The sequence below is a fragment of the Lycium barbarum genome, chromosome 7 (assembly GCF_019175385.1).
Source record: "Lycium barbarum isolate Lr01 chromosome 7, ASM1917538v2, whole genome shotgun sequence".
Lineage (NCBI taxonomy): Eukaryota > Viridiplantae > Streptophyta > Magnoliopsida > Solanales > Solanaceae > Lycium > Lycium barbarum.
In genome coordinates, this window is record NC_083343.1 from 112,674,815 (window position 1) to 112,698,526 (window position 23,712).

Consider the following 23,712-nt stretch of genomic DNA (forward strand, 5'->3'; position numbering starts at 1 on the left):
ATTTTCAAGATCTGCAATGGATGCTCCCATATCGTCTCTTTCAAGTTCCAATCCGTTGATTTCCTCATAGAGAAAACTCTTTTCTTTAACAAGACTATAAAAGGCATCGATTAGAGCATTTGCCAAGGATATCAACTTTATTTGAGAGTAATTTTTTAAGTTCTTCTGAACTTCAAAAAAGTTTACCTCAACATCTTCATCTTCACTATCCGAGTCAGAACTGGCCATGAGTGCACACGTTGATTCATTTTCAGAAGCCTCATTGTCGTCTATTATGAACACTTTTCTTTGGACGTTCCTGTCTTTAGATCCGTCAAAGATATCCTTCCTAGCACTCTGCTTGTGAGAAGGACAAGTTCTAATAATATGGCCAGGTTTCCCACATTTGAAACAACAACTTTGTTCTGTTGATTTTTCTGAGTTTTCTTTTCGAGATTGACTATTTCTTCGAGCTTTCTTTTTGTGTCCTTAATTTAAACAGTCTGGGTCAGACTCCTCTCACTTGAGTTACTTTCAGCAGCTGCCTTGTGGTTCAAACTCTTTTCTTTTTTCAACTTTCTCCTTTCTGTATCTTGCACGATTTCGTTATTTTTTATCTTGAGAAGTTCAAACTTTGTACTGAACTTGTCAAAAACATTTTGTGTACTTTTGAGAGCCACCCAGATATCCTTTGCTGTCTTACAAAAGGCAACTAAGTTGTATTGACCTGATCCAAGGCTTCGAAGAAGAATCCGTTTAGTCTTTTTATCCTTTTGCAGGGTATATCTATCTTGTGCATGAGTAAGAAGGCCATCAGAGATAATGTTCCATAGCTCTGGGTCCTCAGCAGTGATGAATTCTTCCATTTTAGCCTTCTATCATTTATAGTGTTCTGCACTGAATCTTAGTGGTTTTGAGATACACTTATCCTTCGTTTGATTTGACGAGCTAGCCATGAAAAGGATCCTTTCTATGAGTTAACCTTTTAGAAAAAACTTGCTCTGATACCAATTATTGAATTGCTAGCATCCACCAGACGCAATATGAAGGGACCTGATTATGTACCAGTTCCCTTATGCAATGCAGTAAGTGAAAGACACAGGACATTACCGTGAAAAACTCCTTGCTCAAGGGATTAAAAACCACGACCCTGCGCCAATAGGATTTCAACTCCATTACACGAGCAACTTCAGGTTGCAACTCTATCGTAAGCTAGGAACTAACTCCTATAATCCCTTATCCTTACAATAACGATTTTGCAACCTAGGAACTAACCCTCATAGTCCCTCTGCACTTGCAATACTTTGATTGCAAGCACCTCCACTTGACTAAGTCTAGCCAAGGACCACTAATACACCTAGACTAACTCTAGGCTATTGTACCACTTAAAGGCTTGCAGAAACACACTTCTAGCAAGCTGACTTCGAGACTTTTGATCTACCTACAAACAACTTCCTTTAAATAGAAGAGGGGGTTTACAATTTAAGCACAAACGAACAAAGACTCACAATAGTATAAAGAATTTAGACTAAAACTTGTGTCTGGATTAGGTTCTTCAACTTGTAGGTGACTTTGTTCTTGAGAGATCTTGAGAACTTTTGTCGGTAGCTTTGCACGATTTAGATTAGGTTTTCAAGGCTTTACAGTTGTCTCTGCTAATAGTGCATAGTGTACAGAGAGCAGATTTCAGACCAGGTCTCTCATCAATTCTGAAACAGTTTGACAATCATCAAAACACGAATGTAATTGAAACTATCAATTGTATACATCCATCTGGTGGATATGCCAGTTTTGTGCAGCAGCCATTGTAATAATTGATCTAACTGTCACCATTTTTACTATTGGTGAAAATTTCTCTTGATTGTCTAGGCCCTCTCTTTGGCTATAACCCTTTGCCACAAGCCTTGCCTTATATCTCTCTATAGTGCCATATGCTTTATACTTGATCTTATAAACCCATCTGCAACCAATAGTTTTCTTTCCTTTAGGCAGTGGAATAACCTCCATGTCTTATTTTCCTCCAGTGCTTTGATCTCTGTTTGCGTTGCATTTGTCCATTTTGAATGATAAGCTGCTTCTGCATAAGACTTAGGTTCAGTAACTGCTGTGAAATTGGATATAAAACACTGATAGTGTTTGGACAAGCCATCATAAAAACAGCCTGTGCTACAGGATATTAACATCCACTTTCTGTTCCTTTCTTTGCTGTAGGAATCACAAGGTCTTTGTGCCAGATGGGAGGCCTTGTGAATCTCTGTGATCTTCTAGAATCAGCATTATCAGGAACTATAAATTGATGTTGCTCCTTGGGATGACTGTGTTGTGGCACTGCTTCAACAGGATCCTCAGGAATAATATCAGCATCAGGAACAATAGTTGCAGGATTGGTATCAGGAATATTAGCAGCATCAGGTGATGCTATGACCTAAGCACCAGATATACTGAGAGAATCATCATCTTCCAACCATGCATTTGAATCACCTGTATGCTGATCTGAGCTTGACACTTGTTGCTAAAAAGGAAACATAAGCTCATTAAAAGATACATCTCTACTAATGAAAAAATTATTGTTCTCCATATCTAAGAGTCTATAGCCCTTCTGATGGACACCATATCCCATCATATCTGCCTTGATTGCCCTTGGTCTAAACTTATCTTGTTTGGTTAAATTTGTGGCATAGCACAAATATCCAACTATCATCATATGCTGTACGTCTGACACCTTCCCATATACTAGTTCATAAGGTGACTTCAGGTCTAACACTGTTGAAGGAATCCTATTAATGATATAAACAACAGTTTCAACACATATACCCAAAATCTTGCTGGTAAACAACCTTGAAACTTAATGGCTCTAGTAGTTTCTAGTATATGCCTATGCCTCTTGTCAACTATTCCATTTTGTTGTGGAATATATGGACAAGAACTTTGATGCGCAATACCATTAGTTTGGAAAAGATCAACACAAGATTGACTAAAAAATTCTAAAGATTGATTAAAAAATTCTAAGTCATTATCTAACCTAAAAATTTGTACTCTTTGATTGAATTGAGTTTGAACCATAGCAATAAAGTTTCTGAGTAAAAAACAACATCATACTCCACTCTCATGACAAAAATTCATGTCCATCTAGAGAAATCATCTACTATGGTTAGAAAGTACTGCATACACTGATTCAGAAGACACTCCTTGAACTAACGTGGCTATCTCTTTATGTAAGTGATAGGCTCTTGAAGTGTTTACCTTGTCAAACCTCTCCTTCAAGTCCTTCCACACCAGATAAGATCAGATCTGAACAATATTCCACTTAACAGACCTGCCTAAACATTCAGCCATGAGACAACAACAGCATTGCACCTTTCCCACATTTTTTGCATTTCATCTTGATAGTTGTCCTTCATTATAGATCCATCAATGAAACCTAACATATTCCTTCCTAGAAGTGCAAGTTTCATTGATCGACTCCATAACATGTAATTCTCCATTCTAGTTAATTGAATGTCTATCAAAAGTGAACCAGGTGCATTTGAAGGATGCAAATACAGTGGGTGATTATAATCGATTGTTGTGTTATCTGTACTTTCAGTTATAGTACTCACCATATATATTTTTAGTTACTGAGGTGGTCACCATAGTTCTAATGAAAAATCACAGAGTTTCAACAAAATTCTCCAAAGGACAACTGAAGAAAATACATAATACAATTCAAAAAACAATTAAGAGTTTGACAAATACTTGATGAATCTCTCGATCCTTTCTTTGCTCATAAACTGAAAGGAATCCCTAGATTCATTCAATCGAAGCTCTGATATCATGTAAAGTTATTGTTCCATTGAAATGTATTCGAATCAATCAGTTAACCAGCTGCCATAGCAGCTGATCACAAGAACTAAACGAGAGATTATGGAGATCAAAAGAGAAGTAAACGAGAGCAGAGTGTGAGAGGAGAAAGGGAAGGTGATATTACTGAAGTGAAGTGTGGAGATGGAAGAATGAATTGAATGTTTACAATATGCACACACTGCTTATATAATGCAGTTGGCATCTAACAAACTAACTTCATACTAATGCAATACAATCACTAACCAACTTGTAGTACAATATATTGAGTGTAGTACAATGTACAATCTATACACTAATAACTAACTCATATAACTAACTCCTAACAACCTTCATGACAGCGGTACACAGCTAATTCATCTGGGACTATGCTCAACAGTCTCAACACATAGGTAACTAAGAATCTTCAATCATTACTATTAATTTGTCAATTTTTATTTTATTGCAGTTAGTAAATCCAGTGTAATTATTGAAGATTGTGATGTACTGTATATTTATCGATCTGTTTAAAGAGATTAGGATGTGAAAAAGAGAATTGAGTAGTAATTCACTGCCTCCATATAAAACAAAGCAGAAGAATTAAGAGCAGAAAAAAGACACTAAGATGTTGTAATAATAATACTTAGCCGTCCAAGCTTTATTTATTATCCAGCTTCTCATAGTTTAAGATTATTTCTGATTGGCTGAGCAGTCTAACCAAAATGAACCAATAATTTGTGGAGTAATCAATGTGATAATGTATCCACATTATAATGTCAATACTAGAGAAGTGGCCTCTTAGCCACTATTCCATTTTTTTTTCTTGAGTGATGGAGGGAGAATACCACCACATACCATTTTCAAAAAGTTATTAAAAGAAGGATGCAAAAACACACCAATCTAGATTTAATTTAGACGATGTTAGTATTGATTATGTTGAAGATAAAAGATTAGGAGCATCTCTTATATATACGCATATTATTTAACGGGCCAACATTAGTGTATGAGACTAAAAATGATATTGCACGTCTTAATCACTAAATAAAAAACAGTATATATGTGACTTCAAGTTTTATCAAAATTGATCGGACTATGTGCTAATAATTGTGTTATATTCTCATCATGATTCATGACAGGTACTTATCCTCTTATTATTACTTGAATATATCTGGCTCCATTTGATTGCTTAAACTAAACAACTGATATGTCCACCAACTAGGCAAAAAGGAAAAGTAACTCATTATACCATTCCTCTATCCACAACACTATATATTTTTGAATTCTAGTATTTCACTACTAAAAAAACAGGTTTTACCGACCTCAGTTGAGGTCGGAAAAAAAACCGACCTCATGAGGTCGGAAAAAAACCGACCTCATGAGATCGGTAAAGTCGTAATACATATTTTTTAATTTTTTTAAAAATAAACCGACCTCATGAGGTCGGTAATATTGTACCCAAATTTGAAAAAATAATATACCGACCTCACTAAGTCGGAAATTTATTTGATGATAAACGTAAAATATTTTATTTTTTATTTAAAATAATACCGACCTCGTGAGGTCGGTATTCTTTTAAATTAAATATATTTTTAATTTTATTTTTTATTTAAAATAATACCGACCTCGGGAGGTCGGTATTCTTTTAAATTAAAAATATATTTAATTTAAAAAAATACCGGCCTCACGAGGTCGGTATTATTTTAAATAAAAAATAAAATATTTTAGTTATACCGACCTCGTGAGATCGGTATAATCTGTCAAATAAAGACCCATTATACCCGTTGCTATACTCGTTCACATTTCTGCCTCTCTCCTCTCACTTCTCTCTCCCCCTCTCTCTCTAACCCTAGAAATGTTAATCGGTTCCTCTTCTAACCTTGAAGTTGAAAGGCAGAATTGGATATCTTCCCAAAATTGAGATTTCATCCCTTTTCATCTTTGCCCAAGAAACTGAACCACCAAACGAGCTCTAAGGCTTTTCAGCCACGTTCACCGCAAAATTACAACGGTTCTGGCTAAAATTAGCAAAGCTTCAGCGATATTTTGGTTGCTCCAGGTCTTGCTTGCCCATTTTGGGTAATAGCATTGATGATTCTCGTCCAGCTTGCAAACGGTAACTTTTTCTTTTCAATTTCGTTTTGGTTTTCTTTTGCTTGATTTCTCAAGGAAGATTCGGATTTCAAAAGCTTTTAAACAATTTTCTTTTCAATTTCGTTTTGGTTTTCTTTTGCTTGCTGAGTATTTGTTTCAGTTTGAGCTAGATTAGTTTAAGATTATGTAACATTAATTAGACTAAGGATGAGGATTAAGGTATGTGTTTAAAGTTGTACACTGTACACTGGTTTGGTATACTTGTTAGTATGACTTTGCTCTAGTTTTTGGTAAGTTTTTTTTTTTTTTTTTTTGGGTCGATGTTGATATAGGAACTTAGCTATGAATTAGGTGTTTTAAGTTCGAAGTGTTTTGTTTAAGCACAACTAAATCACAACCATGTCCAACTTCAGTTGTCCCTTTTCTGAAACTAAATCAGTGAGTAGTCTTAGAGAATAAGAGTTGTTTCTGTTCAGCAACATTCAAACTATTTTTTGATTTAAATATCTGATTTCTTTTTGTGTGGTATTCTTACCATCAATTGAAGTAATTAAAACGCAGGGAAGTTATTGTAACGGAGAAATCCATCTACTAGTTGATTAAAATTTAATTTTGCTATCCAGAGTTTGAGAGTAGGCAGTTCATATTCCTGTTCTTCCCTAAGTTTTTTTTATAAGGGTAATGATCTTGGTTTCCAGAATCAAAATTTATTCTCTCTTTAAAAACACACTTAGCCTTTTATTTCCAAATTTCTCATATGTTAAAGCATGTCTTGATGAATCGGAGAAGCAAAAATAATTAATGGTATTTGCCATAAGGCTATCATCTTCCCTCAATACTTTGGTTTGTTCAAATCGTTGAAGTTGTTTTAACTTAATTATTTTCCTGAAAAGAATTAGTTATTGCATTTCTTAAAAGCGATCAGCAGAAGTGTTTGAAGATCTCTTTCTTTTTTGTGAAAAATGTTAAGATGACCAAATGCCAAACTTCTAAACTATTTTTTCCTATTTTAACTCATCCTGGATTTCTAAATATCATAAGAATAGCCGACTCTGTCCATGTTCACTGTTAAGGTTCCTGCCCGAATAGTTTAAGTTCCCTATTTTTTCAGTTATGATTCAGTGAAATGTAATATCCTCTTCCTCTAGTTAATCAATGAAGCATGCTTTTATTTTTACTTTTGGGACAGTGATCAGCCTATCATTCTTTAGCTTTAATTTTGAAAAAGAAAAGAATAATTTGTATTCCTCTTTGCCATATTTCAGTTAGTGTTTGTTGTGCTAGTTGATTTCTTATGGTGTAGTTTTAAGTACATTTGTGTGGGATTAGCTTTGAGCAACGTTTGATAAGTGCAAGTTATTGATAGTCATTGGGTTAAGCTTATGGGTATAACTATTACATTGTTAGAACCTTTGAATAATAGTAAAAAATAATTATATACTTTTAAGAATTCCTTAATTATCACTTGCTTGCTTTGTCTAAATCTACCTATTATGTGGTACTGGAGGATAAGCTAATTTAAAATACTTAGTACTTTATCTGCCTTGGGGCAATATTTAGGTAGAAAGTTAGTTCAATACATTAGTATAACTAACTACGTAGTTACATTTTTAAATAGTCTTGAGCCCGAGTCAATGTTTGGTAAAGTTCCAGATTTTAGGTGGATCTTTTCAAGAAATGTAAGGATGCTAAGCTCAACCCAGTTTTATGTAGCCTCTGTCTTTCACCTAAATTATATCTTATAGTCCTGCATCAACCTAGGCCTAAGATAAGTAGTCTCAAGCATTGATCTTTATATATTTTCAAGGATAAGCAACTTATACACTAGCCTCATCTTTTTTGGCATAGTCCAGGCAAAGTATTGTTTCCGGTCGTTATTGATTTTTAGCGACTGGATTTGGACTTTTAACGACTGGATTTCCGCTCGCTAAAGGCTATTTTTCTTGTAGTGTTTGGTAGGTTGGGAAAAGTCAGAAAATGAGGTTGCAGTTCTAAAGCAGCAACTTGAGGCAGCTGAGCAGCAGAACTTGACTTTGGATGTTCGCGTCAACCATCTTGATGTTTGCGAGGGGTGAAGTAGTCTAATGTTGTAGACTAACTTAATATAGACTAGTTTAATGTTTTGTGGATGTTTACAAATGTTGAAGTAGTTTAATGTTGTTTTGATGTTTGCAAAGGTTGAAGTAGCTTAAGTCTCTTGTGAATGTTTGATTGATGTTTTTATTCAACTTTGAAGTAGTTTCAAATTGAATTTGATGTATTGGTGGTTGTAGTATATGTGTTGTAATAGTAGTTTAATGTTTTATGTATTTATAGTAGTTTGGTGTATTGTTGGCAGTTATTTGAGCTGGTTTTAGTTGAAAGTAAAATTATTTTCATCTTGACAGGAGAGCAGCTGGAAAAACAGCTAGGTGCTGCCATTTTTCTTGCAGGGTACCGACCTCATGAGGTCGGTTTTGGGGCCAGACACAGAAAATACCGACCTCATGAGGTCCGTTTTCTTCAAAATTTTTCAGGGAATTGCAAATTACCGACCTCATGAGGTCGGTTTTCTACAAAATATTTTTAGAAATTGCAAATTACCGACCTCATGAGGTCGGTTTTTTGCAAATTTTTCCAGGGAATTGCAAATTACCGATCTCATGAGGTCGGTATTTCATATAATTAATATCCGACTAAAAAAATATTACCGACCTCATGAGGTCGGTTTTTTGCGACCTCATGAGGTCGGTAATATTTCCGACCCACTCTTTTCCGACCTAATTTTGAGGTCGGTTTTTGCTCAAAACCGACCTCATGATGTCGGAAATGGCACTTTTTTCAGGTCGGAAAATGCAGTTTTTTTAGTAGTGTTTAGAAATGAGTTTGCTTTTTCGCAGAGCGATACAACCCTTTTAATTTGTGAGTCTATTCAGCATGAAGCCAAATAAATCGGACAAGTAGCTATGTGTTATCTATTTTCCTAATATACTAGATGGCTTAAGGATAAAATACGAAGAAAAGACAAAAAACTCATTACAAAATTTTCTGGATAGTCTGAGTTTCGATAAATAATAGAAAACGCAATAAATTTACAAGAAGCACCACCACTCACCCACAATTACTTTGCATTATGAGTGTGATACTTATACAGGACAATAGTTTTTGATTGGCTAAGAAAAGAAAAAGGGGAAAAAATGTAACTGAAAACTGCTTATCACTCAGCTTTGCATTAGTTAATTCTGGCATATATTCTTTGTATGCAACATTTGAAAATTTTGGAAAGGATATACAGCTGGGTGATACCAGAATAATATTGATGATTTATCACTATTAGCAAGGTTAGTACAATTTTTTACATATACATACATATATATATATATATGTATATGTATGTATATGTATATATATAGTCAAACCTCTCTATAATAGCTGCGGTTGTCCGAAAATTTCATGGCTGCTATAGCGAGGTGCTGTTATGTACATATACTGGCATTTGATTTTAGATCTCATTTAGCTGTTATAAACATAAGTACGCAAACAATTATTTTTCTGTACTTTTTATGTTATAAACGAAAACAATATACTTGTTAATTTTAAAATTTCAATTGATTTCATATCTCATTAATTAAAAATTGAAAAGACTAATAAATTACTAATAAATCCATAACTAGTTGTACTATACCTATAAATAATTAAAATCTAAGGAACATATGCATTTAAAATAATTGAGAACTTAAATATTTCAAGTTTGACGTAAGAATTCTTCAGTTGTAGATTGTTTTGCAAATTCCAGTCTCTTAGTGAAAATATAACGCTTGAATTGACGAAGAATTTTGTCCAAACTTTCAGCAAAAGTGAATTCAATAGTTTTCCCCTTGAAGGCTATCTAAGGGCTTAACAATTGACTTTTCTACTATGTGCATAACATAAATGATGATTGCCACAAATATTTTAATTTTTTTATACATAATATATTTCTTACAAAATATAATTACACAATATTTGAGTATGACTGTTATAGAGAGGTAATTTTACAAAGAGTGTACTGCTATAATGAATGCAACTGCTGTTATAGGTAGAATGCTGTTATAGAGAAGTAAAATACAATCAAACCCCTCTATAATGGCGGCGTTTGTCTGAAATTTTCATGGCTACTATAGTGAGTTGATGTTATGCATGTATACTGACATTTGATGTTTGTATCTCATTTAGCTGTTATAAATAAAAATACACATAATATTTTTCTATACTTTTTATGTTATAAACAAAAAAAAAATGCTAGTTAATTTTTGTTGGGTTTGAGTGATAGGTTGAATGGGAAAAAGAGTTGAAAAGAAGTGGAGGGAAAAAGAGTTGTTCCCTCTTGCTTTATAAAATAAGCATTTATCCCTCATTGATAGTGGAAAGAAAAGTTCTCCAACTTAAAAGTAGAAGCACTCCTTGTTGCTAAAGGGTTAAGAAGAGGGTCTCCCCTCGTGCCGTCGTCATCGCTCGACTTCGGCCTCTGCTCGGATGATCTAATTGATTGATTGATAATCTTTTTAGACCAAATTTTCTTTAATTTATTAAAACATCCAGATCCTGACCCGGATCCGCGTGTCTAACTCGCGAGCCGTTTCTTTCCCGGATTATTTTAAAATTTCCCTCATTTTTTTTAAACGGTGACTTTTCTGAAAGGTTGCAAGCCTTTTCCCAATCAGTGCTTCGAGTGGTTCATCGTCTTCAGAATTTGCTATACCGCTATTTTGGTGAGTAAATCATTCTATCCTGGGAGGAAAGATTCTAACACCTCGGGTACATTGAGGGGAATAATATCCTTAAGGATACACTGTGAATTCAGTGGGCTCAGTTTGATTTTCCATATATTTTCAGACATTGTTCGTATTATTTCTAGTTTCTGTTTTACATTTTCTGAAGTTTTTTCAGATTCTGTTTAACTTTATATTTTTGGATACAGATTAATAACAATTTTAAAATCTCAATTGATTTTCATGTTTCATTAATTAGAAATTGAAGTAGTTGTATCGTACCGATAAGAATTAAAATATAAGAAGCATATGCATTTAAGATTAATTGAAGATTTAAATATTTCAAGTTTGACATAAGAATTCTACAATTGTAGGTTATTTCGTAAACTCCAGTCTCCTAGTGATAATATAATGCTTGAATTGACGAATATTTTTGTCCAAATTCAATAGCTTTCCCTTGATGATTACCATGAATATTTTAATATTTTATTTTCATACATAATAAATTTATTACAAAATATTATTACATAATATTTGAACATGGCTGTTATAGAGAGGTAATCTTACAAAGAGTATACCGGTATAATGAATGCTGTAGTTGTTATAGGTAGAATGTTGTTATAGAGAAGTAAAATATAACATGAAAAATCAGTTCTGGAGAAAATCAGGTTGTTATAGTGAAATACTGTTATATCGAATGACAATTATAGAGAGATTTGACTGTATAAACAACATGGATTAAACTAGGACATCTTTAGTCACCAAAGAGTCCCCCACCCCCCCCCCCTCTCTCTATATACACACATAACGGGGATTAAATTAGGACATCTTTAATCACCAAAGAGTCCTTAATCTGGTAATTAGAGTGCTTCTCCCTTTAATGGTTATGCAGAAGAAAAAAAAAAATCCTTAAGGTTTCGCCTAATGATGAAATTTTACACTAGGGGTGTGTTTGGTAAGGAGGAATATGTTTTCCTGGAAAATGTGTTCTTGGAAAATAAGTGAATTTCTACTTATTTTCTCATGTTCGGTTGGGTAGTGGAAAATAAGTGAATTTTTAACTTATTTTCTCATGTTCGGTTGGTTGGTAGAAAATATTATTCGGAAAATACCCACCCAATCCCCACCAATCCCACCCCAAACCCACCACCTCATACCATACCAACCCCTACACCCACCATCCACCACCCAAATCCCACCCCCACCGAACTACCATCTTAGAACGCACTTCATCTTCACCCACCCCTACCCCAAACCACCACCCACCCCATCCCAAAATTTCTATTTCATATATTTTATGTTACTTTTATAAATAAATTATAAAAAATGAGAACTATTTTTGGTAGAAAAAAAAAACTTTTCAAAACATTTTTGGAGGGGTGTTTGGGCCGGGGGAGAGGGGGGGGGGGGGGGGGGGCGAGGGAGGGTGTCGTGGGGGGGTGTGTGGTGTAAAAGACAAAAAAAATAAAAACTTTTTATTTTTTTTTTTAAAGAAAATAATAATATTTTTTGGAGGGGTGGTGTAGAAACCCCCCCCCCCCCCCCCCCCGCACAAAAAAAAAAACTTTTTTTAAGAAAACAAATTGGAGAGGGGTGGGGGTGGGGGTGGGGGGGTTGTGGAAGTGGGTGGGTGGGTGGGTTGGGTAGTGGTAGGTTGGTTGGTGAAATGCCACTTGTGGACTTGTTTTCCGTACTTTGATTAGGAAAATCATTTTCCTCATTTTTAAGAAACTTATTTTCCTAAAAAAAATATTTTCTAAATTTTTTGACCAAACTAACACGAGAGAATTGAAAAATATTTTTCTTCGTGCCGAACACACCCTAGATAGCAACCCAACAAAGTCCACAATGAATGACAATTCTAATTTTTATTATTTTACAAAATTTTGTCAGTATAATCAAGGTATAATCTTTGTAAATAGGTTACACACTAATTATACAAATAGTATACATTGACGACAACTATAAACTGTTATGATTAAGCAGAGTTTTTTTTATTCTGCATCCAGGTTAGCTAAAAATATTAAGATCCTAAAATAATTCAATATTGAGATTCACCCATGTTAAATGGGACAATACAAAGAAGTGCAGGTTGGCAAAGGTTGTAACACCCTAAATTTATTATTGGCATTTAAATAATCTTATTCTTGCAGTAAATACTTTTTATTATTTTTCTTGAGTTTAAAATTTTTGTTTTGGTTTAAAAAACAAAATTGAGACTTGTCATATTTATTGGATGAAGCCCATTTTGTTAGACCCATTTGATTAAAAGGGGTATTAGCTTCGTTTATCAAAGGATAAAGACTATTTCATTACCCTTCAAAAAAAAAATAAAAAAATCTCTACTTGTTCTTCTTCTTCTCCTAAACCCTCCATTAGAAATCTCAATCCACCTAAACTTCTCTTCAAATATCATCAGGATCCTCCTAGTTTTCATGCTTTATATATATTTTGGAAGGTTGCCACCAAGAATCAAATAGGTTAAGCCTTATTTTGATAATGCTAGGTTTTGAGTTTGTCAAGAAGCTCAATCAATCTTGTGGTAAGCTTATTATTCCATATTTTATTGGGTGAAGTATTCAAGTTTTTGTTAGATATTTTGAAACCTTGAAGTAAGACAATTTAATCCCCTTTTTGGGGCTGGCAGCAGTTAGTATTTTGACCATAACTTTTTATCTATAAGGCGGAATTAGGTGATTCAAAATGCTGTGAAAAGATAAGAAAATTACCCACAACTTTCGTGTTTTGCGAAAATTCTAATTCCTTTGTTTACTATGTCAAAAATGGGCTTCAAGGCAGCACATAGCTGCTGTCCAAAATTTTTTCTACTTAAAAATTTGCAATAATGGTGACCCATTTAGCCCCGTTTTTGTTCATCATGATTTAGCTTCTATATCGTTAAACTCTAAACCTTAAGTGAGTATTCCATTGTGTATTTAAGGTACAAGAGGCTCTTGTAAAAGCTAAGGAAGTCGATATAATTGCTTGAACGTTGCTTTGGGGATTGTAACTTCTTGGTGCTTTTCTTTGAGCTTTAGAGGCACTAAAGCTCCAAGGTTTGCACATATTCTTGAATTTCACATTTTATTTAGTTGGAGTATTTTGAATATCTTAAGTTTGGGTAAAACTTGTCTTTACTTTAATTTGCTATCCTATTCGGTTGTTGCTAGTTAAATTCTTATTTCACTATGTTTGATCAAGTATGAATTCTTTGAGTCAGTCAGCAACTTTGAATATCATTTGGTATCATATGGAATGCTTTTGTAATACAAACTAACTCGCCCACATTATATTGGCATGCCTCTTGAGATTATTCGGATCTTGTCCATCTTGACTTCGGATTCACATTTCATCTTAATTATGGATCTTGGTCCATCTTAAGTATGAATGGGGAAGCCACTTTCAACATGGTTCTTGATTCTCTTGATTATTGGATGACGACCCTACTTGATTTGGGACTCCGGTCCTTCTTGTTATTCGATTATGCTTTGGTGTGATTGCATGATGTATGTGTTGGGCAAAATTAACCAAATGGTGAACTTTCTTGGATTTGCTTTGGAAAGCTTCTTGATATTTGAGATTTTGAATATTGATAGCTTGAACTATTTTAATACATTATATTTTATTTTCTTGATGGTGATTTTGACAAGCTTATTCCTAGAATTTATTATTGTATTCCTTACATTATATTTTTATTTTAAGAGTTAGTTAAGTTTATGTGCCATTAAGCTTTATGCTTAGCGATAGTTTGTTACTATCGTAGGTGATGTCCCGAAAGAGACTTGAGGATGGCTATTTGAAGTAGACTCTCGGATGCTTCGATGAAGATCACATTTGCATGAGCATGTTCATTTTGTATACTTTTGGAGACTTGTACATGATCCATGTGATACATTTAGATATGCACTTTTGAATGAAATTTGGGTCATGAAGCTAATATTTTGTGACTTGATATTGATGAATGACTTGACTATTTTGGGAGTGTCCATGCCCAAGTCTTGTAATATTTTAAATTCAGTACTTGTGTTGAACTTGAGAACTTAACTAGTTTGTATTTTGAGATTTGGAGTTGAATTTCATGCTTGGTATGAGCCTTATAGCCTGTTTGGCCAAACTTATTTTTCCCCCAAAAGTACTTATTTTAAAAAAAGTGAGGTGTTTGGCCAAGCTTTTGGGAGAAAATAAGTACTTTTGGGGAGTAGCAGAAGCAGTTTTTCAGAAGCTAAAAAAATAGTTTTTGCCCAAAAGTACTTTTTTGAAAAGTACTTTTGAGAAAAATACACATAGAAGCACTTTTTAAAAGCTTGGCCAAACACTAATTGTTGCTCAAAAGTACTTTTTAAATTAATTGGCCAAACACAAACTGCTTTTATCCAAAAATACTTTTCTGAAAAGTATTTTTGAAAAAAAGTATTTTTTAAAATAAGCTGTTTTTAGAAGCTTGGCCAAACAGGCTATTAGATGTGGTAGCATGAAAAATAATTCTCCACTACGTGTTTGATGAATTCTAAAGTGTTGATTTAACTCAAAATAGGTGTTGTCCATTTTTATGATTGAATATTTCTATTTTTTTTGGAGGTTTCTTTTAGATCCTACTATGTTGATACGTTGTATTTAGAAACTTATTCATATGAGCCTATTTCCGCTACCACATGATAAAGTCATTTGTTTCTTCTACATTTTGTGGTACGCATGAATACATATGTATTTATTATTTTGTTCTACTCGTGAACATGTTGTCAAATAAATTTTATCATTAAATTTAGTTATTAGTCTATTTTGGCAAAATACTTTCGGGACGAATATTTAATTTAGTTAGTAGAGATAAATTTCGATTAGTAGCATCCTCCCTAGGGGGTTGCTACAATGGTTGTCCATTAAGTTCGGAAAAATTAGGTAGGATGGTCAGTTTTGAGATCGCTTATGAATATTTATCACTATTTGAAATGTAATTGATAAATATGTTTGGATAATTTTTTAGGCAGAGATAAAATTTGGATAAAGATACCCCTAGCTGAAATATGAAAATAGTCCAACATACAATGCCGAAATTCTAATTTTTGGCAAGTGAAACTCCAACACAATATATTGAAAAGCGAACTCAAGGACCTAGTCGCTGAGTTCTCAACTGTAAAACTATGAATTCAAGGAGTCTTTCCTTGGGCTCAAAAACAAGGATAGAATCCTTGAGTTCTTAGCTATAGAACCATGAAACATGAAACTCTTCCCTTGAGTTCTCACTTTAATAAGTATTATGCCAAAGTTCAAACTCATGGACAATTTTTTTAAATTCTCAACTATAAAATCATGAGCTCAAAATTTCTTTCCTAGAGTTCGTGTTACACCCCGTATCATAGAACTAAGGTTAGACTCGTATCGTTAGAGTTTTGGTGGAAAATATGAAGGTTTGAACGTTTTGCGAAAATGGTTGACAGACCTAATTCGGGCAACCGTAACCCCTTGATTAGTTGGGAATTTGGAAAAGGTCTCTCAATGAAAGTTGTAGTACGTCGAAATACCTTTCCAAGCATATAAGGATCAGGCCAATTGGATATCGGAGCAAGGAGATATGATTGTCGCAAAATGGCTAATAGCAAGGTGCTCAAGATTCTATAGAATTGGCTAAGTTTACGGCAAGTCTGCCTTCCAGCCTAATTTCATGAAAATTTGTTGAGAACTTGTGAAAACTTAAAACATGAAAGTTGTATCCCTTTTGAAATACCTTTCCAAATGTATATTGTGGAGCCCAAATGGAGCTTTGTACAAGAAGTTATATCCATTTTACCAAACAATTTGCAGAACTGACACGAGCCGCGCGTGAGGACTCGTGCAACGCGTTCGCTTTGCGGGCCAATCGCCCAAAAACACCCTCTCTGACAAAGGACCTGCAGGGGGTCCTGCGATTGCCATGCATTGCGGGCCCATCGCGGAAAAGGGTCGGGTTTCTGGTCAAAAGTCGAATTTCACATTTTCTCTTATATTTAAGCTTGGGGTTTAGTTCCCTAACACCCCTAATCACGAAAAATCATCCTAAGGAAAGAGAGAACAAGTCCCAAGCCTCAAGAATCCTCCAAGGTGAGCCCTCTAATGATTCTAGGTTGATTTCAATTCTCTAATCCCTTCCAACTTGAATAAGCCCTTCTAATCCATAGAGTTGTGATTGGAACGTTATTGTTGGACGTAGAAACCCTAACATTCGAATTCAAGGTGATAGAACTTCAAAAAGGAAATACTTCTACTCTCTAATTACTTATAGTTGTGAATTGATGAGTTCTTGGGAGAATAGTAAATGAGTTTGATAAAGAGCATCTTATGAACTATGCTAGGGTTTTGGATTGTTGACTTGAGATTGTCGTAATCATAGGGGTGATGAAGAATGATGTTAGTTACACCTAATTGAGATTGTGGAATCAACTAGAAGTAATAGAATGAGAATTAGGTGAAGAAAACACCATTAATGAAGGTGGTAGAGCTTTATGCCTACCAAGTATTTGATACAATGCTTAGATGACCAAAACATGGATATTATTGCTAATATGGAATCCCTTTTGACTTTTATTGCTATAGATTAAAGTTGAAAGGGGTAACAAACGTTGTATTACACTCAAAAGGCCGGAATTAAGGTAAGTGAGGCTAACTCTCTATTTTTGGGAATGTCGATGATTCTCACTACGCCACGTTTTATTACGATTTGCCTTTGAATTACAGTTATACCTTAGTTCCATGAATAGTTGTAGAACCTCTATTCTCTAGTTTCGTAATTCGTTCATGACTTTCATTCTGAATGTTGTGAACTCAGAACATTATCTAATAGACTCTATGATTTATACCCAAGAGTCTCAGTCTAGAAACTTAGCATGCTTAGAAAACAGCCAAGGCTCCAGGTCCCATAATCAGTTTATGGATACATGTCTCAGCCTAGTTCTATTCAGTATAATTTAATATTTCAGCATCATGTATTACAATATGACTTTCAACTCCTTTATATTCCAACAGTCGCAGCCATGAAAACTCAGTATGTTTACACTCCATAATCAGTTCAGTTTTGACCAGTTTTCCAGTGTTATGCATTACAATATGATTTTCAGTTCCTATATATATTGTGGAATGTTGAACACCTATGTCTTTGCCCAAGGGCACAGTCTTATGCATACGTATATGTGGCTAAGGCCACCGACTGACACACTTACTTGGCCAAGGCCGTAGTTTTGTGCATTTATATTGGGCCAAGACACCAGAGTGTTAGCACCGACTTGGCCAAGGCCTTAGTTTTGTGCATCCATATTGGGCCAAGGCCCCGGATTATTAAATTCGTAAAACAGATGATTCATATTCAGAGCAGGGAGTACCTTTTTACTTTACATCTGCTGCTCATTTCAATTATCAGTTATCAGTTTCAGTTTTAGTACATTATCTATTTATTGATTTGGGTTGCCCTTTCCCAGAGCACCCCATTTATAGTTCTTTCTTTTTGTTGTATTAATCTGATTTTTTTTAATTTATTTTGCAAGACCGATACTTGTGTCGCAGAATACTTTTAAACTAATCTCATTGGATTTAGTAAGACAAATTGATTTTAAGTCATTAATGCTTGAATTTCTTCTAATATTCGCCACTTAGCCTCAGGCACCAATTTTTGCAGCGAAACAAATGCAAGAAAAGCCTTCAGATTTATTAGAATGATCTTGTACAACATGTTCACTTCCATGCTCGTCTTTTTGACTGCCAAGATTCCACTTTAAACACTCCCAGGTATATAGATGATCCCTTTATCCGGCTCTTGGAGCAAACGATTCGCATACATCTTGGTTTCGCGTAGCATATCGCTTCAATTCTTTGTGCTTGAAAACTTTATGGACAAGCAGCAACAAAAAAAAGTCTGTTGCGACTCCACTAACCATGTAAATTAAGATTCCTCTTTGATTTTCCCCTTGAAGCATTAATTGCAGGTGGAGGCGAAAAGGATCTGATTGTTCTGTATAATTCTAATTCCAATATCTATTTTTGATGGTTAAGAAGGTAGAGGAATTACAATAGTTGTAAAAGGATATTTATTCAAGAATCCAGTTGCTTCAACTATGTTCTTCGCACTGATGGCTATGCTAATGGAACTACTATCTCTATGCAATAGTTGGTTCTTGGTATTAGAAAGTTGTGTATCAAATTTATAGTCATATTTGGAGTTGACTTGGATTATCTGGTACAAGAATGTGTTGGTGAATTTATACACAACATGTTATGGTGATCATCAAGATTTAGCCAAAAATCCTAAATGAATCGCCAAGATTGCAGCCACAAATGCGGAAACAGTATTGGCGATTCGTCAGAATCAGAAACTCTGATGAATCACCATTATCTTGTTGTTACGGCAAGTCTTGCTATCCTAGTGATCGCCAATATTTTCCTTAGAAATATTGATGAATTACCATAACTTGTTGTTAAGGAAAGTCTTAACTAATATCAAATAAGAAATTCTAGCCATTTTTAGGGCGTTTCTTGAAAATCCTGACAAATCGCAATACGTATCTTGGCAACTGGCAAGAGCCTGCTATTATTTTGTAGCTTGAAGACTATTTTCCAAAGATTTTTCTTAACAAGGTCAAAATTCAGATGGTGGCACCGAAAGATCCTATTTGAGCGCCTCTTTATGGTTTGATAAATTTACTTAATTTGTCACGACCCAATTTCACTAAGTCGCGCGGGCACCTATCATTTCCTACCTCGACAGGCGAACCCTTTCCCAAATCATCAATTCAACCACAATAAAGTAAAAAGAGCAAAATAAGTAGAAGCCTGAATCATAAATAATCATAAGTGTGGAACATAAGTACAATCCCCAAGGAACTGGTCTGGCTCGTACAAGAGCAACTAAGTAATGTCTAGAAAATACAAGTCTCAAATGCTAAACACATCTGTCTGAATGGAAGAAACTAAAGATAGGGATAGAGGAATCTCCGGGCAGCGACTTGTCAGATGCTCACCTTAGATACTCGTACGCCAGGCCTCAAAAATCAGTCTTGGGAAGTAGAAGTGGAACTTGTCTCAAAATCTACACCCCGAAAAGGAGTGTAGCAAGGTAGCATCAGTACCAACAACATGTACTGAGTAGGCATCACAGGCCGACAATAGTTAGTTAACATATGTAAGGAAAGAGACTGAAGAATAGACATGCTCACAATCAGGTATACATACCACACAGTCCAAGAATAACAACTCAAGTACATAAGGATCAATAACCGGATCATAGCCTTTGGTGAAGCACCTAAACACAAGTCATGCCAAGTTCCCCATGATTCCTCATAATAGCCATAAACACTAGTACATCCAACAATGTTACTCCGTAACCTTAAGTCTCAACCTAGGAGAAAGTCTCTACTCCTCGAATCTATCAATTCCCAAATATATATTAATCAGGCACACGGCGATCTCAAATCAGTAACCAACTAGGAAGTCAATGTTCACGAGCACCGTAAAATATGATAATAACCACTACCAGAAATCAAATGTATGAGTGAATGAAATATGAATGCAATGCAATGCGATGATACACACATGCTTCAGGCGGATGATATCTACGCCTTGACAGTCATGACCCATGGGCGACCCGCGAAGTCCATGTACCTGCTACGGCGCACAACCCAATCCAAATCAATGTTGCGGAACGTGCAACCCGATCCCAATTAATGTTGCAGTACATGCAACCCGATCCATATATATATGCGCCGCGGCGCACAACTCGATCCAAATATATTAGTATGAATGTATGCATGATATCAATTCCAACAAGAGTACATCAATGACAACCGTGCCACACATGGACACATATCCCAATATCAAGAGCAATATCAATTCCTTCATCTTCACAAGTCAATAACCAATAATTGAGTGATATGGGTTCATAAACATGAATAAGTCACTAAGTATTAATATCAGAGTATCATGAAAGATGAGAATGAGTGTAATGCATAATGTCAACGAATGATGACAACATATCAAATCAATCGTGCCACACATGGACATATATCACAATAACAGTCTCAATATCATAGCTTCCCTTTCCTTCCCAACAACATCAACACATGATAAAATACGATCTCCAAATCATAAGGTAAATACCTAAACAACAAGTCCGGAATCACTCATTTGTCTACCAGCTAATAAGTCACAACAAGGCAACAACTCATAGTCAACAACAATACCAACCTAAGTATTCCATCTCGACTCCATACCCGAAGGCGTAGATGCTTTTTCCAACAATCATTAACTCTACATATGGTTTACTAACTGTTAACCATAAGGTAAGTCATAATCTACCTGGAATGCTGAACAGGGCCACGGACCGACAAACCTTAGCCTTGCCCTTTCTTTGTGCCTCCAAATACTTAAAGTCTAACTATATTCGAATTCTAAATTATAAATCAAGAAGAACAATACCCATATTTTGCTTTACTTCTAATTTACGTCAAATTCTAACTCATGGAATTGGGGAAATGGGTCCGCAAGGGTAAAATGGGCAATGCAAAGGTGGAACATGCAATTCATGCTCTAGATGATCAAAACCCACTACTCAATTGCCAAATTAACTCAACATTAGGCCAAATTATTAAAGTGAAACCCCAATTTTGGGTATGAACCCTAACTTTTTTCAATATTCAAATTAATCACTAATAATGGAAGATTTAAGCTTTTCAACAATGCATTCATCAAATTCTATGGTTACACCAGTCAATTTCATTATCAATTTCCATTTAGAAAGTCTAAAACTCATTTCAAGAAATTATTATAAAAACCCATCTTCCCTATTTGATTCTAATGGATTTCTAGCATGGATTCAAGCTTATGGAATGTAAAAGAAAGATTTCAAGCTTAGGGAACTTACCCTCAAGAGAATTCTGCCCAAAGCCTCTTCAATTCCCCTCAAAGCTGCTTAGGAGAAATAATATTTGGAATGGGGAATGAAAGGGTTTCAACTTAGCATTAAATAAGAATATGGTTCCGTCATCCGCTGCAGCGGTACTTTGTCCGCTACAGGTACCCCTCTAGTTGTCACGTATCCGCCACAACGGATAACAGTCCGCTGTGGAGACCTCTTTCAAAATTCTCAGCGACGCTATAGCGGACCTGGCTCTTGCTATGGCGGGTCTGCTACAGTGGACACCAGATACCAGAAAACTCTGGTTTTTCACAAACCCAATCCCGAAATCCGACAATCAGCCGAGATCCCACAGATACAAACCAGACATGCATTGACGCATAAAAACACGCTACAGACTCACTCGCGGTCTCGAAATTCCCAACGGAGATATCTTTGACCGGGTCAACACCCAATGGCCAAATACTAACTTTTCAAACAATGACCCAAAACGCTCCTAAGAGCCTCGGGAACCGGTTCGAACATCCCACCAAGTCACAATCAACCATCCAGACCTCATGGAATCGACAGATTTTCAAAAAAGGTCTGTCCACTCAAAGGTCAAATATTGGTCAAACATTTTTCACTTAAAGGCTCAAATTTTCAAAAGTCACACTAAAATTCGCCCGATGACCTCGGAAACCATGCCACCCATCCCCACGGGTTAAAATCGCGCTAATAAGACTAGGGAAAGGGTCAACGAGGGTAAATAGGTCAAAAAATGCTATAACGATCGAACGGGTCATTACACTATATACCAATTAAACAATCGTTCATCCTCGAACGAAGAAAGAGAGTATGAAAGTTGACCGTAACCAAGGAATCATTATCATAAAAACACGAAAGCCTCCACAGCATGAAGTACGCCACAATCAATGCCCTCTCACCTGACCAGTCAGACTTCCTCTACCTTAGCTAAAAGACCTAATTTCCATATTCCCATACTCGAAATGCTCTCACAACTGATTCCCGAATAAAAGAACTGCTTTGTTGGGATTCTCTGATTCTCTATAACAATACCTCTGAACTTGATCAATAGGACCCACAACACAAACCTTTAGATATAGACACAATCATAGCCCACTGATGGATCTAAAATATACATATATTATATACTTAAAACTATACTATTTTAAATGAAGAAGTTATATAATACTTCCATTTCTATGTATTTTCTAACAATATTTTGCAGGAAATAAGAAAGCCATGAATATAGCTAAAGATGAAAGAGAAGAGGAGATTGCAACACATTCACTTCACAGTACAAAAAGTGAAGTTACATCTTCCTTAAGGATATATTTTTCTCAAAATATATCTTCTCAAGATACATCTTCCTCACTACATTTCCACATTTAATTAGGAAATTCACTTCTATAAATAGAAGGCAACTCTTTGTATAGAAGACAACTAGAGTAGTAGGAAAATAACCACTTTTCTCTCTAGCTTTGTTCTTGCTCTTTCTTTTTTATTTTTCTTTTATTTTTATTTTTATCTTTTAGTAGTCTTTTGTTTATATACTCCTTAATGGAGTAATATCTTTATGGGAGTAGTTGATGAAATTTGGTATGCTATTATAGTATTTATCTTATTTTAATTATTCCTTGTCCGGAAGTTCTTTATCTTCATATTTACTTAGTGTTGGAATTTTAGACTTTTCCTAAATATTATCACTACTCTATTATACTTTATGTTATGGTTATTCTTGTATTAATTTTGTAATTCTCACGAAACAAAATTATACTTTATAATTATTGCATAAAATATCAGAGTAATAATAATTTTTAATTATCTATCATTCCAAATCGTTGATCTTTCTTCTTTCTCAAATCTAATTCTCAAGAAGGAAATGAGTTAAGCAAGTTTATTGATTTAAAGAATCTTTATCTTAATTATTTTGGTCCTAATCTCACAGAGGATTGACTCAAATAAGTGTATTGATTTGAGGGATATCTATATCTTATTTCTTTTAGTTCTAATCCTCACAGAGGAATTGACTCAAATAAGGTTGTTTATCTAAAGACTAATCTCAAGAGGTCTTTACTCCTCACGACCCAATTCAGCCAAGGAATTATTTATCTTTTAATTTTCACTAGTTGCAATTTAATTAATATTCATTATCTCAAGGAGTGTTATTAATTGATTATTTGCAAGTGAGAAAAATATAATTGTATTAGCAATAAT

The 23,712-nt window shown here is 34.9% G+C and overlaps 2 long non-coding RNA genes across 2 annotated transcripts; one reads left to right on the forward strand and one right to left on the reverse strand.

The window, feature by feature from the left end:
- Nucleotides 1–1,712: 1,712 nt before the first annotated feature.
- Nucleotides 1,713–4,181, reverse strand: LOC132603833 (uncharacterized). Its single transcript, XR_009568548.1, has 2 exons — nt 3,223–4,181; nt 1,713–2,491 (listed from the first exon to the last, which is right to left on the reverse strand). It is a non-coding gene; the product is annotated as an uncharacterized LOC132603833 (long non-coding RNA).
- A 1,379-nt stretch (nt 4,182–5,560) lies between these two features.
- On the forward strand, nt 5,561–8,217 carry LOC132603834 (uncharacterized). Its single transcript, XR_009568549.1, has 2 exons — nt 5,561–5,911; nt 7,839–8,217. It is a non-coding gene; the product is annotated as an uncharacterized LOC132603834 (long non-coding RNA).
- The last annotated feature ends 15,495 nt before the right edge of the window (nt 8,218–23,712 follow it).